The sequence below is a fragment of the Sycon ciliatum genome, chromosome 8 (assembly GCF_964019385.1).
Source record: "Sycon ciliatum chromosome 8, ocSycCili1.1, whole genome shotgun sequence".
NCBI lineage: Eukaryota > Metazoa > Porifera > Calcarea > Leucosolenida > Sycettidae > Sycon > Sycon ciliatum.
Genome location: NC_088650.1, coordinates 24,078,372 through 24,089,078, shown reverse-complemented (window position 1 = coordinate 24,089,078; position 10,707 = coordinate 24,078,372). Strand labels below are relative to the sequence as shown.

The 10,707-nt window shown below is 47.6% G+C and overlaps 1 long non-coding RNA gene across 3 annotated transcripts; it reads right to left on the bottom strand.

Moving 5' to 3' along the window:
* Positions 1 to 3,653: 3,653 nt before the first annotated feature.
* On the bottom strand, positions 3,654 to 10,426 carry LOC135822426 (uncharacterized). 3 transcript variants are annotated; one of them, XR_010554491.1, is made up of 6 exons: positions 9,917 to 10,050; positions 7,911 to 8,068; positions 6,933 to 7,008; positions 6,310 to 6,473; positions 5,912 to 5,965; positions 3,654 to 3,876 (listed from the first exon to the last, which is right to left on the bottom strand). It is a non-coding gene; the product is annotated as an uncharacterized LOC135822426 (long non-coding RNA). The 3 variants fall into 3 exon arrangements; XR_010554492.1 differs by lacking the exon at positions 3,654 to 3,876 and adding an exon at positions 3,889 to 4,383; XR_010554493.1 differs by lacking the exons at positions 3,654 to 3,876; positions 9,917 to 10,050 and adding an exon at positions 10,078 to 10,426.
* Positions 10,427 to 10,707: the final 281 nt, after the last annotated feature.

The window sequence follows — 10,707 nt, the reverse complement described above, 5'->3', positions numbered from 1 at the left end:
ACTAAATGGACACATTTTGTAAGCCGGTCAACAAAATAATGTATAAATTGCATCAAAGCCCTGAGGGGTCTGGGGTAAGCCAACGATAAAGTCCATGGAAATATCTTTCCAGGGGGTGTCTGGTACTGGGAGCGATTGCAGCAAACTGGATCTAGGCAACCCACCCTTAGTGCGCTGACATATGCCGCAAGACTTAACAAATTTCTTCAAGTCAAGGCCCATCTTAGGCCAATAGAAGAATTGACGAAGCCGGAAATATGTACGATCCCGTCCCTGATGGCCTGCCGTAACACAGTCGTGGTACTCCTGCTGGGGTGCTGGTAGGATGGGTGGGCAATCCTTTTCCTCAACTACATTGCCAATTGCTGACCCGCGCAGATCAGGGCGGCGGGATAACGCATCAGCCATATTTTCCTTGCCGGGTTTGTGATTAACTGTGAAGTCATAGTCTGCAAGAAATTCAACCCATCTAGCTTCGCGCTTAGTGAGATTGGCTTTTGTGCTCAAGTAGACTACGGCCATGCTGTCACTGAACACTTCAAAATGCTGGAATAGATAAATTCTCCAGGATCGCAGTGCAAACACCACCGCCAGGGTTTCGCGTTCTGCAGCAGTGTAATTTCGCTCCGCTTGTGACAGCTTACGACTGGCATATGCCACAGGATGCCAAGCACTATCGCTTTCCCCCTGTTGGAGAAGGACGACTGCTATTGCAAAATCACTTGCGTCTGTTGCAACTCTGAAAGGCTTCTGCACGTTTGCTAGTTTCAACAGCGGTGCACTCAACAAGGCCTGTCTCAGGGATTCGAATGCATGCTGACGGGGGCCACTCCATTCGAACCTGGCATGTTTGCCAGTGATCTCCTCTAATGGCCGCGATATAGTAGAGTAGTGCTCAATAAATCTTCTAAAGTAGTTCGCAAAACCAAGGAACTGTCTCACCTCCGTAACTGTCGTCGGTGGCTGCCATTCCCTCACTGCTTTAAGCTTCTTTGGATCTGGAGCGATACATTCACCGTCGATGCGATGCCCTAGAAACAGAACATCCTTGACACCAAACTCACATTTCGACTGCTTACAGAATAGCCTATTTTTCCGGAGCGTCTCAAGAACTGTCTGGATATGTTCAAGATGATCTTGCCAGGATTTGACACTACCACAAACCGCCGTAAGTACGGTTGGAGAATACTGTTCATCAGTGACTGAAACGTGGCAGGGGCGTTAGTTAATCCAAAGCCCATGACCCGGAACTGGAAATGACCGAAGGGAGTATTGATAGCCGTCTTAGGTACATCTTCCTGACGGATCCTAAGCTGATTGTATCCCGAGCGTAAATCCAGCTTACTGAAGTATGAGCTAAATGGTATCAAACAGGTCATCAATGTTTGGGAGGCAAGCTTTGTTTTTGATGGTGATCCTGTTCAAATTCCGCCAATCACAAACCATGCGCAATGAGCCATCAGACTTTTTAACGAAAAAGACTGGGGCACCGTATGGTGACTTGCTGGGTTCGATGAAGCCCTTGCGGAGGAGTTCCGTGAGCTGGGCTTGCAATTCGTCCATCTCGGGTTTGGGGAGACGGTAGGCAGCCCGTGATGGAGGAACGGCACCCTCCTCAGTCACAATCTCATGGTCGACATCCCTCTCTGGCGGAAGCTCGGTCGGCAGGTCGTCTGGAAAGATGTCCGAGTACCGCCGCAGAAGGTTAGCCAGCTGCTCTTGATGATCTGGGTGTTGTCTGGCGGCTGATGGCTTGCTGTCCTCCTCCTCGTCGTCAGTAGCGTTGACCCACGCCAGGATTCCCTGCGCGCCTTTCCTCAACTCGCGGCGAGCCTGAGAACCAGATATGAGCATGCTCTCAATTGGCGGCGACTCCTGACGCTCCGTGTCACTATTTTGGCCGGAAGGGGGTTTAGCAACGAGCGGCTCTCCGTTCAGTTTGACTTCGTTGATCTGAAAGTTGATATCCGGATTGTGTCTGGTCAGCCATGGCTTGCCCAGGATAGCATCATAGCGGCTCAACGGAAAAACTGTGAAAGATTGGGTGTCGCTGAAGTCTTTCACGATAACCTTTACCGGACCGGTCCTCTGCAGTCCCGATGATGTCGATGAGCCATCAGCCAGGGTTACCTTCAGTGTTTCGTCCTTGCTCTCCGTAACAAGGCCGTTTCTTTGCACGAAAGCTTCCGATATGAAGTCGTGCGTCGATCCCGAGTCAATAAGCATAATTGCCCGGCGGCCGTTGATCCTGCCCTCAACACGGAGAAGGTCATGCTCCAAAGGAAGCTTCGTGTCCTGTACTGCGATATCAACGTTGCTGACATGGGATTCCTGTTCGGCAACATCTTCCGAATCAGCTTGCAGCGTCGGTTCTTCCAGCTCAGTACGCTGTAACGGTTGCGTATGTCAACCGGGTAACCGTTGGGTGCTTTCTGCTTGGTCGCCAGCGAGCGCACGCCATTTTTCACTGGCGACCAGCGTTTGGGTGTTGATTGCTGGGACAATCCCGAGCTACATGTAGGTGACCTGGCTTCCGACAAGCAAAGCATCCACCCTGCCGACTCAGGTGACGCCTCTCCTCCGGTGTTAGCCTCCTTCGGTGCTGAATCGGGTTCGGCTGTTGGTCCGCCGTTTGCGCTGACCTGATCGCGTGGCTCAGATCAGTGGGGTGCTCTCGCAGCACCCGGGTCTTGACAGATGGGTGCAGTCCATTTACGAACAGCAGTCCTCGGGTCAGCTCGTCGATCTCAGGCACTTGTAGGCTTAGGCGCGAGAACACGGTGACATAGCTCTTGCGCAAGGAGGGGGCTAATCTTCTCGCAGAAAAGGGGGAAAAGGGGAGAAAAAGGGGGAAAAAGAGGGGGAAAAGAAGAGCGGGAAATTGAAAAAGAGGGGGTAAAGAATGGCGGGAAAAGGAAAAAGAGGGGGAAAAGGATGGCGGGAAGCATCCACCGTTTGAATGTGCATACATCTAAAGTGAGGCTATTTCCAGGCTCTGCACAAGTACACGTCCACCACGGCCTCTCGCAGCCTCCTCCTCTTCCTCCCTCCCCCCCCCCCCCCATCACACACAATGTGCCGATTATCCTCCAATGTCAACTATCCAAATGATTAATTATCCAAAATAATTGCTTGCATTTAATTGAGGGGTAGAAGATGAGTTTCAAGTTGTTGATTTTCGTCGCTCGGGGCACCATTGAAGCGATTCACAAGATGTATTAAAACAGGTTTTAGTCAAAATGTGTAATAATAGTGTCATTAATTTAGAGGAGCATGAGTGCACCTAGTTCCTGTTTCACTGCTGAAGAGAACGAAAATGATGAAAACATGCTGGAATATGCATGATTTAGATAGATGTGTGACTGCTCTCTTATCCGAACATTCTTCTCATCTGAACCCCCTGGAGACAGCCCGCGTCCCGAGGGGTGGGGATAATTGGCACTCTCCTGTACATCAAATTCTATTCTTAAATTATATACATATTGTAGAGCTCTTTCTGCTGCCGGGAATGAGAAAACACATCCCAGGTAAGGATACGCCCCTTAAGGAAACACAGCTGGTGGATTCCAACAGTCAGGGGCGTCGCACACGGTACGGTCACTACGGTATTGACCGTACCACTTTTTGCCCCAGATACCCGTGAGTCAACAAAATACACTGATCTGGGATCTAAAATTCCAAAATTTTCGGCTCAGCCAACACTCCCCCACGAGTCAATTGTACTTCAGATGGCTGACCGTACCACACTAAAAAACATTCCGACGCCCCTGACAGTAGTATGAAACTCATACACAATCAATTAGAAATACTTTGGAGAATAAACCTTTGTTGGTGAAACAAAGTTGGGCGAGAGTATGATGTTCAAGTAAAACAATACTAAAATGCCGTAACGTGAAGAAAGGAACGTAGCGCACAAGTTAATGAAGATAAATTCACATACAGAACACAATATGCCCAGATGTGAAATTTAAGTCAAGATTAGCAGAATATACACACATGCAAACACACACACAAGCGTGTGCACACAAACGTAAACACACACACATATGCACACACACGCACGCACGCACGCACGCACGCACGCACGCACGCACGCACGCACACACACACACACACACACTGTTGGCTGCTATAATGCGGTGGCAGCCTAGACAGAGGAAACAAAGTTTACACAAACAAATTCCTACTCTTTCTCTTTCTTTGTCTTCTTCTTCTTCCTTCTCATATTCAGTTCAAGGCAGGCTCTTCTATTTTTTTTGCTTCGGCCAACCTCGTTTTGGGATCTGACCCACTTTATTGGGGCAGTACAGGTACCCTGAACCTGAGAGTGTCCTTCTGATGTCATCGCTCTCCTACATTTTCTGCACGTCTATATTATTCTTCCTACGAAGACAGCAGAAGGACAGAAACAAAGACATCCACACCATTTTTAAGACTGCATCTTCCAAAGAACACATCAAAAAGCAAATTCTACACGCCAAGCATCGGTTCACGCCGTAACAAATCTCCACGCCATGAAAAATTCGATCGAATGCCTGGTGGGAGATGCTTTTTAAAAGGCTTGCATACACTTTTCACAAAAGACACCGGATTCGTACAAGAATATGTCAACTTCTAATCAAGGACTGTAATAAGTTCTGCCTTACGTATTAGAGGGGAAGTCTGCTGAATTTTTTTAATTTCAGGACCCATAGAGTTTGGGGCGCTGAGTCGAATGTTCTTTTCCGAGGAGGCTGCGGTCCATGGTTCGTCAGATACGCCCAATCGAAAATGAGCGAAAGCGAGCACGCAGTCTACCTGATCCAGGTGATAAGGTCACAGTGTGCAGCCAGGTAGCCACACCATCTATTTGTGTGCAAAATGGCCAATATTCGAAACGCGTTCGATTTGAGAACCATCTGTCGCAGCTTCTTCGTACCAAGAGCATTCGACTCACTGTTACAAGCCCTACGTACCCTGTGATTTTCAGCTCGGCAAAATTTGAGGATACCCCGTTTTTAGCCGTTTCCGAGTTGGACTTTTTACATCCGCTGGCTTCTGCGTGCATGCCATAGTCAACAAACATACGGAACATTACACTACAGTACTGCCGGGCGCCGAAGAACGGGGTCAGGGTTCTAGCCTAGCCCGTTCTTATTTTTGGCGAACACAGCAGTTTCGTTCATATTCGATGGTACAGTCTTACATGTACATTTATGCAGAGTTATACGTCTGAGTGTACATCATATTCATATTGTACATCACGTTTCTACCTAGACCGTTCTTAAAAAATAGCAAAATCATAGCCTGGCCGTTCATCGGCGGTCCGTTCTTCGGCGCCCGGCAGTACTGTAGTAGTAGTAGTACATGACTACACCCGCACTGCTGTGCTAGCGCTACGCGAGTCGTGTGGTAGATCTAAAATTAATGTACAAGAGACTAGTCAATACACGGACGTGTCATGTACTGCACCCGGCATGTAGTTAGAGAAGGTGTGCTCCTCCGGGCCGGTGATTGTGCTTTGAGAAGGAAATATTTTAGTTTTCCGCTTGGAATAGTCCAGCCTCATTTATGCTACAACGATGAGTCCACAACCGTGACAAGCGACAAAACCGCGAACAGCTCCCGGACCTAAAACGTTCAGTTGTGATCCTTGAATCGAAGAGTCGTGTCCGTGGTTCCAAGAACCTGCATTGTATATCCAATCGAGCAGCGTCCGAGCTATGTTTGCACCAAAAATCGTGAAATTTTCCACTGTATCATGGAAATGCCACACCCTACAGTCCCGCTGTTACCATATTTTACCGGTATAAGTCGACTTATTGAATTGAATTCAGTGCAAACAGGAATTTCGGATAATTGACTGTTTGGACAGTTGACATTCGGATAATCGGCATTCTACTGTAATCCTAGTGCATGCAATGAAACATACTTGACTGTTGGGAGTCTTGCTGCGTCAGTGCAAATTGGCAGTTAATGCTAGAAGCTGCAGTGAACAACATCACAAATAGAAAATAAAGAAAAGCAAATACAACTGAACTTTGATACTGGAAATTACAGATCTGCTGCCCGCATCCACATGTCCATATTCTACATGTGCGATTGATCCTGCAAGATCTTCACTGCCCGTCTAATTGAGGATGGCACCCCGAATAGAGCGGACCGCTTCTAAACCAATCAAAGACCCAGGTTGTTATACTCCAGCAACCGGGCAAATACCTGTCACCCATCCATGACCCATCAGCCCATCTCCTTATGCTCACATTTTGGTGTAGTAGTTGAGCACCTGTCCTTCCTTCATCAAGTGGATATCCTAAGCATGTGACTTACCGCTGGTATATCTCTGCACATCCATCTTGACTGGTTGTCAAGTCCCTTTCCGGAGAGGTAGAGTGGATGGTAGGGTCAGTGCAGTCCTGGCCACGCCATGAGAAAGAAGACATTTTCCCATCAGGAGAAGGCCAACATCCTCCTTCTGGGTAGTGCCTTGATACCTGCAGTGCAGTGCAGTAACATTAAACTGCAATTGAAACTGTCTCCATGCCATTGTTAAGCCCAGTTCACATTCGACGGGGCGCAACGGGACGCGACATAAGGATCGACGGGAAACGCCGGGACGGTCACCCCGTCACGGACTGTGCCTTATGACTCGCACCATTCGCTGTTGAACATCGCAAAGACTGGAGCATGTCGTGTCGTACGAATTGTACAAGATTTTACAGCTCACCCCAGCCGTCACAGGCCCTTACGTCCCGTACCGTCAGCGTTGCGTCGAAAGAGAACTAGGCTTTAGAAAGATTACGTGTTGGTATGTGCTCCTACTTACACACAAATATACAAAAGGTATATAAAGAGAAAGCATGATCCACCCCATCATTGACACCAACAGCCCGGCACAAGAGCAGCAGCACCTGCATTCTGTTAACCCAAAGTTCATCTGCGAAGATACTCACAGAGTCGTCTCCTTTACTGTGCCCGACCTTGGAAGAAAACAACACAGCAACGTAGTGTTGGTTTCGGTGAGGGCTTCTACGTTCACATGAACACACAGAAAAGCACAATATATTTCCAAACAGACGTCAACTAGTATAACCAAACAGCAACGACAACACCACAAAGACCTAACAGTCTCTTGAGCACAAAGTGTCTGGGATAAAAAAAAAGAGCAGAAGTTCACCATCGACACTGGTATTATAAAACTTTCTACAACTGCTGCAGAGGCAGCAGCAGGGTTCTAGTGCCCGGACCCAAAGCTCATCTGAGAATTTTCGCCATTGATACAAAGCAACGACCATGGTAGCAGCAGAGAGTAACAGCAGCAGCCGTTTGAGCAGCAGTATCAGCAGTCTCCAGCTTCAAGGGAGTGACCTAGCAAATTTTACAGTAACATGAAAAGTGCAACTGCACTCTTTCCGGCACCAAATATGCCATGCTGTCCCCCGCTGCAAAATAGAGGACAACTCTCAACTGTCGCCAACACCTTGGCCCAGAGGGAGTCTTTCCTTCGACATTCGCCCCGGCCAAAGAAGGTCAAAACCCAAGTGGTGTAATCATGTATCTGCTTCTCCTATCGAGACACTAGCAAGGCTTGTATAGGCATGATAAATTGATAATACTGTATGCATATAACAAAGGCAAACGCACAAACTCACGTCCATGCACATGTGCACGGACGGTGTCGTTGGCGTACACACACACACACGCGCGCGCCCACGCCCGCGCATGCACAGGACAAAGGCATGTGCAAAGGAGCATGCTCATAAAAGCACAGGACAGGCACACGACTGATCTACGGATGTATCACGACATTGAAGGGACGGAGCTTGCAGCAAGCCTTCACCCTCTGGAGATTCCTGAAATACATAAATACATGTCAGCAGTAAATAGTTGCAGCATAAACATTTCCACGGGGACTGTGCAGCTTCACTAACCTTAACTTCAGTCTCCCCAGAATGCAGAAATCAGACAACGGCTACGAAGAGGTGCAGGAAATTTGAACAACTGTTTCAAAAGCAGTCCTCCAAGCCTTCTGCACCAACAGGTGATTCAGTTCGTGCTCTTATACCATCCTGGCAGGTAGAGACATTTTCTAATAACACGAAGAGCACAATCATCAAGGTGGGCAAATCCTCAAGAGAGAGTGCACCCTAACTTACACTACAAATCATTTACTGGACACTACTGGACAGAGCGTCCAGTCCATTCAGTCCAGGGGAGAAGAGGCAAAGGCATAGGGCTCCTGAGAAGATGAAAGGGCAACACATTATCATTACTACATTAATTTTATTATTGGGGGCAGACGTCTTCTCTGTAAAATATGAGGACGAAAGGCACATCAGTACTCACATCCCTGCTCATATCACTGCTCATCCCTGTCCTCTACGAGGGCAATGCATTTAGGGCTGAAACAAGTATACAGATAACTCGCAAACCGATCGTTTTAAGAGCGCAATCGATAATCGCTAGTGTTCAAAGCGAATGCAAACGATTTTTTATGCATGCATACCAGTGGCAGTATTCTAGCCCTTGCACTCCATCCAATTGTGGATACGAGTGCAATCGTGTACTTTCAAGCGCAGTAATATTGATGCGTGGCTATGAAAGAGATCGGGAGTCAAGACGGTATCTTTTCGATTGATTCGTTGCGGAAGTTGGTGATAAGAGCTTCAAGCCAAAGGGTGACGACAAGCCTGATTCTTCGTTCTAGAAACAACAACATGAACTCCTCTAGTTCATATTGATAAAGCCTAGTTCAAATTCGACGGGACGCGGCGTAAGGATCGATGGGAAGCTACAGGACGGTCTGACGGCGTCCAATGTGAACACCAGGAACGGGAACGCAACCATACTACCGTACGGATCGGGAAGCGACGGGAAGTGTTGGATCAGTTCAACTTTTCATACCGTAGACGGGCATAGACGGAGACGCAAGCGTACAAAACGGCTGCATTTTGAATGAGAACAGGAGGCGGCGTCGTGCGCCATCCACTCCCGATTCGTACTAGGAAATTTTTAGGATTTCGAACACTGCGCTTCCCATGATAACTCGCAGAATGGCCAACACGACTTGAGTTGAATTTTAGCAAGATAAGATCTCATGTCACTTATGGTATTTAGGGATAGTTTAGGAGAATGACAGATGAACTGTTTTATCATTTCCTAGGGCTACTATTCGAATGGCACAACTTTCAGGGCTACTTTTGTCTCCATGAAAAACTAGTATTGTGAATTTGATTTCGCTTCATTCAAGGAGAAATAATTGAAAAGAAGTCCCGAAAAACAAGAAATTAGGTCCGAAAGTCACCCCGTCACGGACTGTGCCTTATGACTCGCGCCGTTCGCTGGAGAACATCGCAACGACTGCAGCATGTTGTGTCGTACGAATCGTAAAAGATTTTACAGCTCACCCCAGCCGTCCCGACAGGCCCTTACGTCCTGTACCGTCAGTGTTACGTCGAATGTGAACTAGGCTTTAGACCAGTCAGATGTCTACAGGTGTCGACACAATTGTCTGAAATGTTTACAGAATACCAAACACTGAGCGGTAGCCTGGGTATATTTAGAGTGTTTGACTGGTGGCCACAGCTAATGTTGCAAAGGCATCATGGAATTTCTTCATAGTCTTGTGTTCGAGGTGCACGACTACAGCCGGAAAGAATCTATAATTATGAACCAACAATTATAATTGATCTCAATGTCTCAGTACTCATACTCCTTGTCAGTTTTGTGCTAGCCTTGTGCACGTCTGACTATTCGAAATCTGGTTTAGTTGGAGGACTCGATTGCATAACTTGTGCCCACATTTTTCTATGTTACAATGATATTCATCGCTAAAGAGATTGGTTGATCGCTTGGAGTTATTGAATGATCGTTTCAGCCCTAATTTATTTTCACCCTGACCACAGCACTAGGCGAAATTCTCTGACACGGCCTTTACCTGCATCCACTGCTCTTTCGCATCACGACGAAGGACATGCAGGGGTTCTCTCTGAGCAGAGGAAAGTAGCCATCGCCACCACCACCATCGCCATTCACCGACAATACTAGAGAGACTATTTTCCCCGTCGTGGGTACTTCCAATAAAGTAATTCCACTTACATAGGTACCGTCAGCGGCGCCACCATGTTCCCAACAGTGTATTGCTATCGTGGGTACTTCCACGGGCAATAAATTCGGCTCGTGCTGTCACTCGCAAGCCATCAAATAATTAATTGCTATCCCTCCCTTGCGCGAATTGCCTCTGCAAACAAAATTATTTCAATGATTGGATTCAGTTCTTTTCGCTCGTTCACGCGTGGTACATGGTCGCGTGCGCCCCATCTACGCCCATACATTGTTTCATCTTGTTTCATCTTGTTTCATTCGCGGCCCATCTACGCCCGTACTTCGAGTTTCATTTGGTTTCATCTTGTTTCATCTTGTTTCATCTTGTTTCATTTTGTTTCATTTTGTTTCATTTCGTTTCATCTCGGCCCCATCTGCGCCCGTACTTGGCGTTTCATCTTGTTTCATCTCGTTTCATCTCGTTTCATCTTGTTTCATCTGTTTCATCTGGGGGGAAGACGGGCCCGTCAACCTGCGCTGAGTGCTGCCTGACAGCGAAGAGATCCAGTCGCACCCGCTCTTGATGATGCAACGGACCGTACACCTTGGCGAGGGCTTCACGCAGCGCTGGCCACGTCGAGAACTCCACACCCGTATCCAACGATGCGATGAGCCATAGCTTGG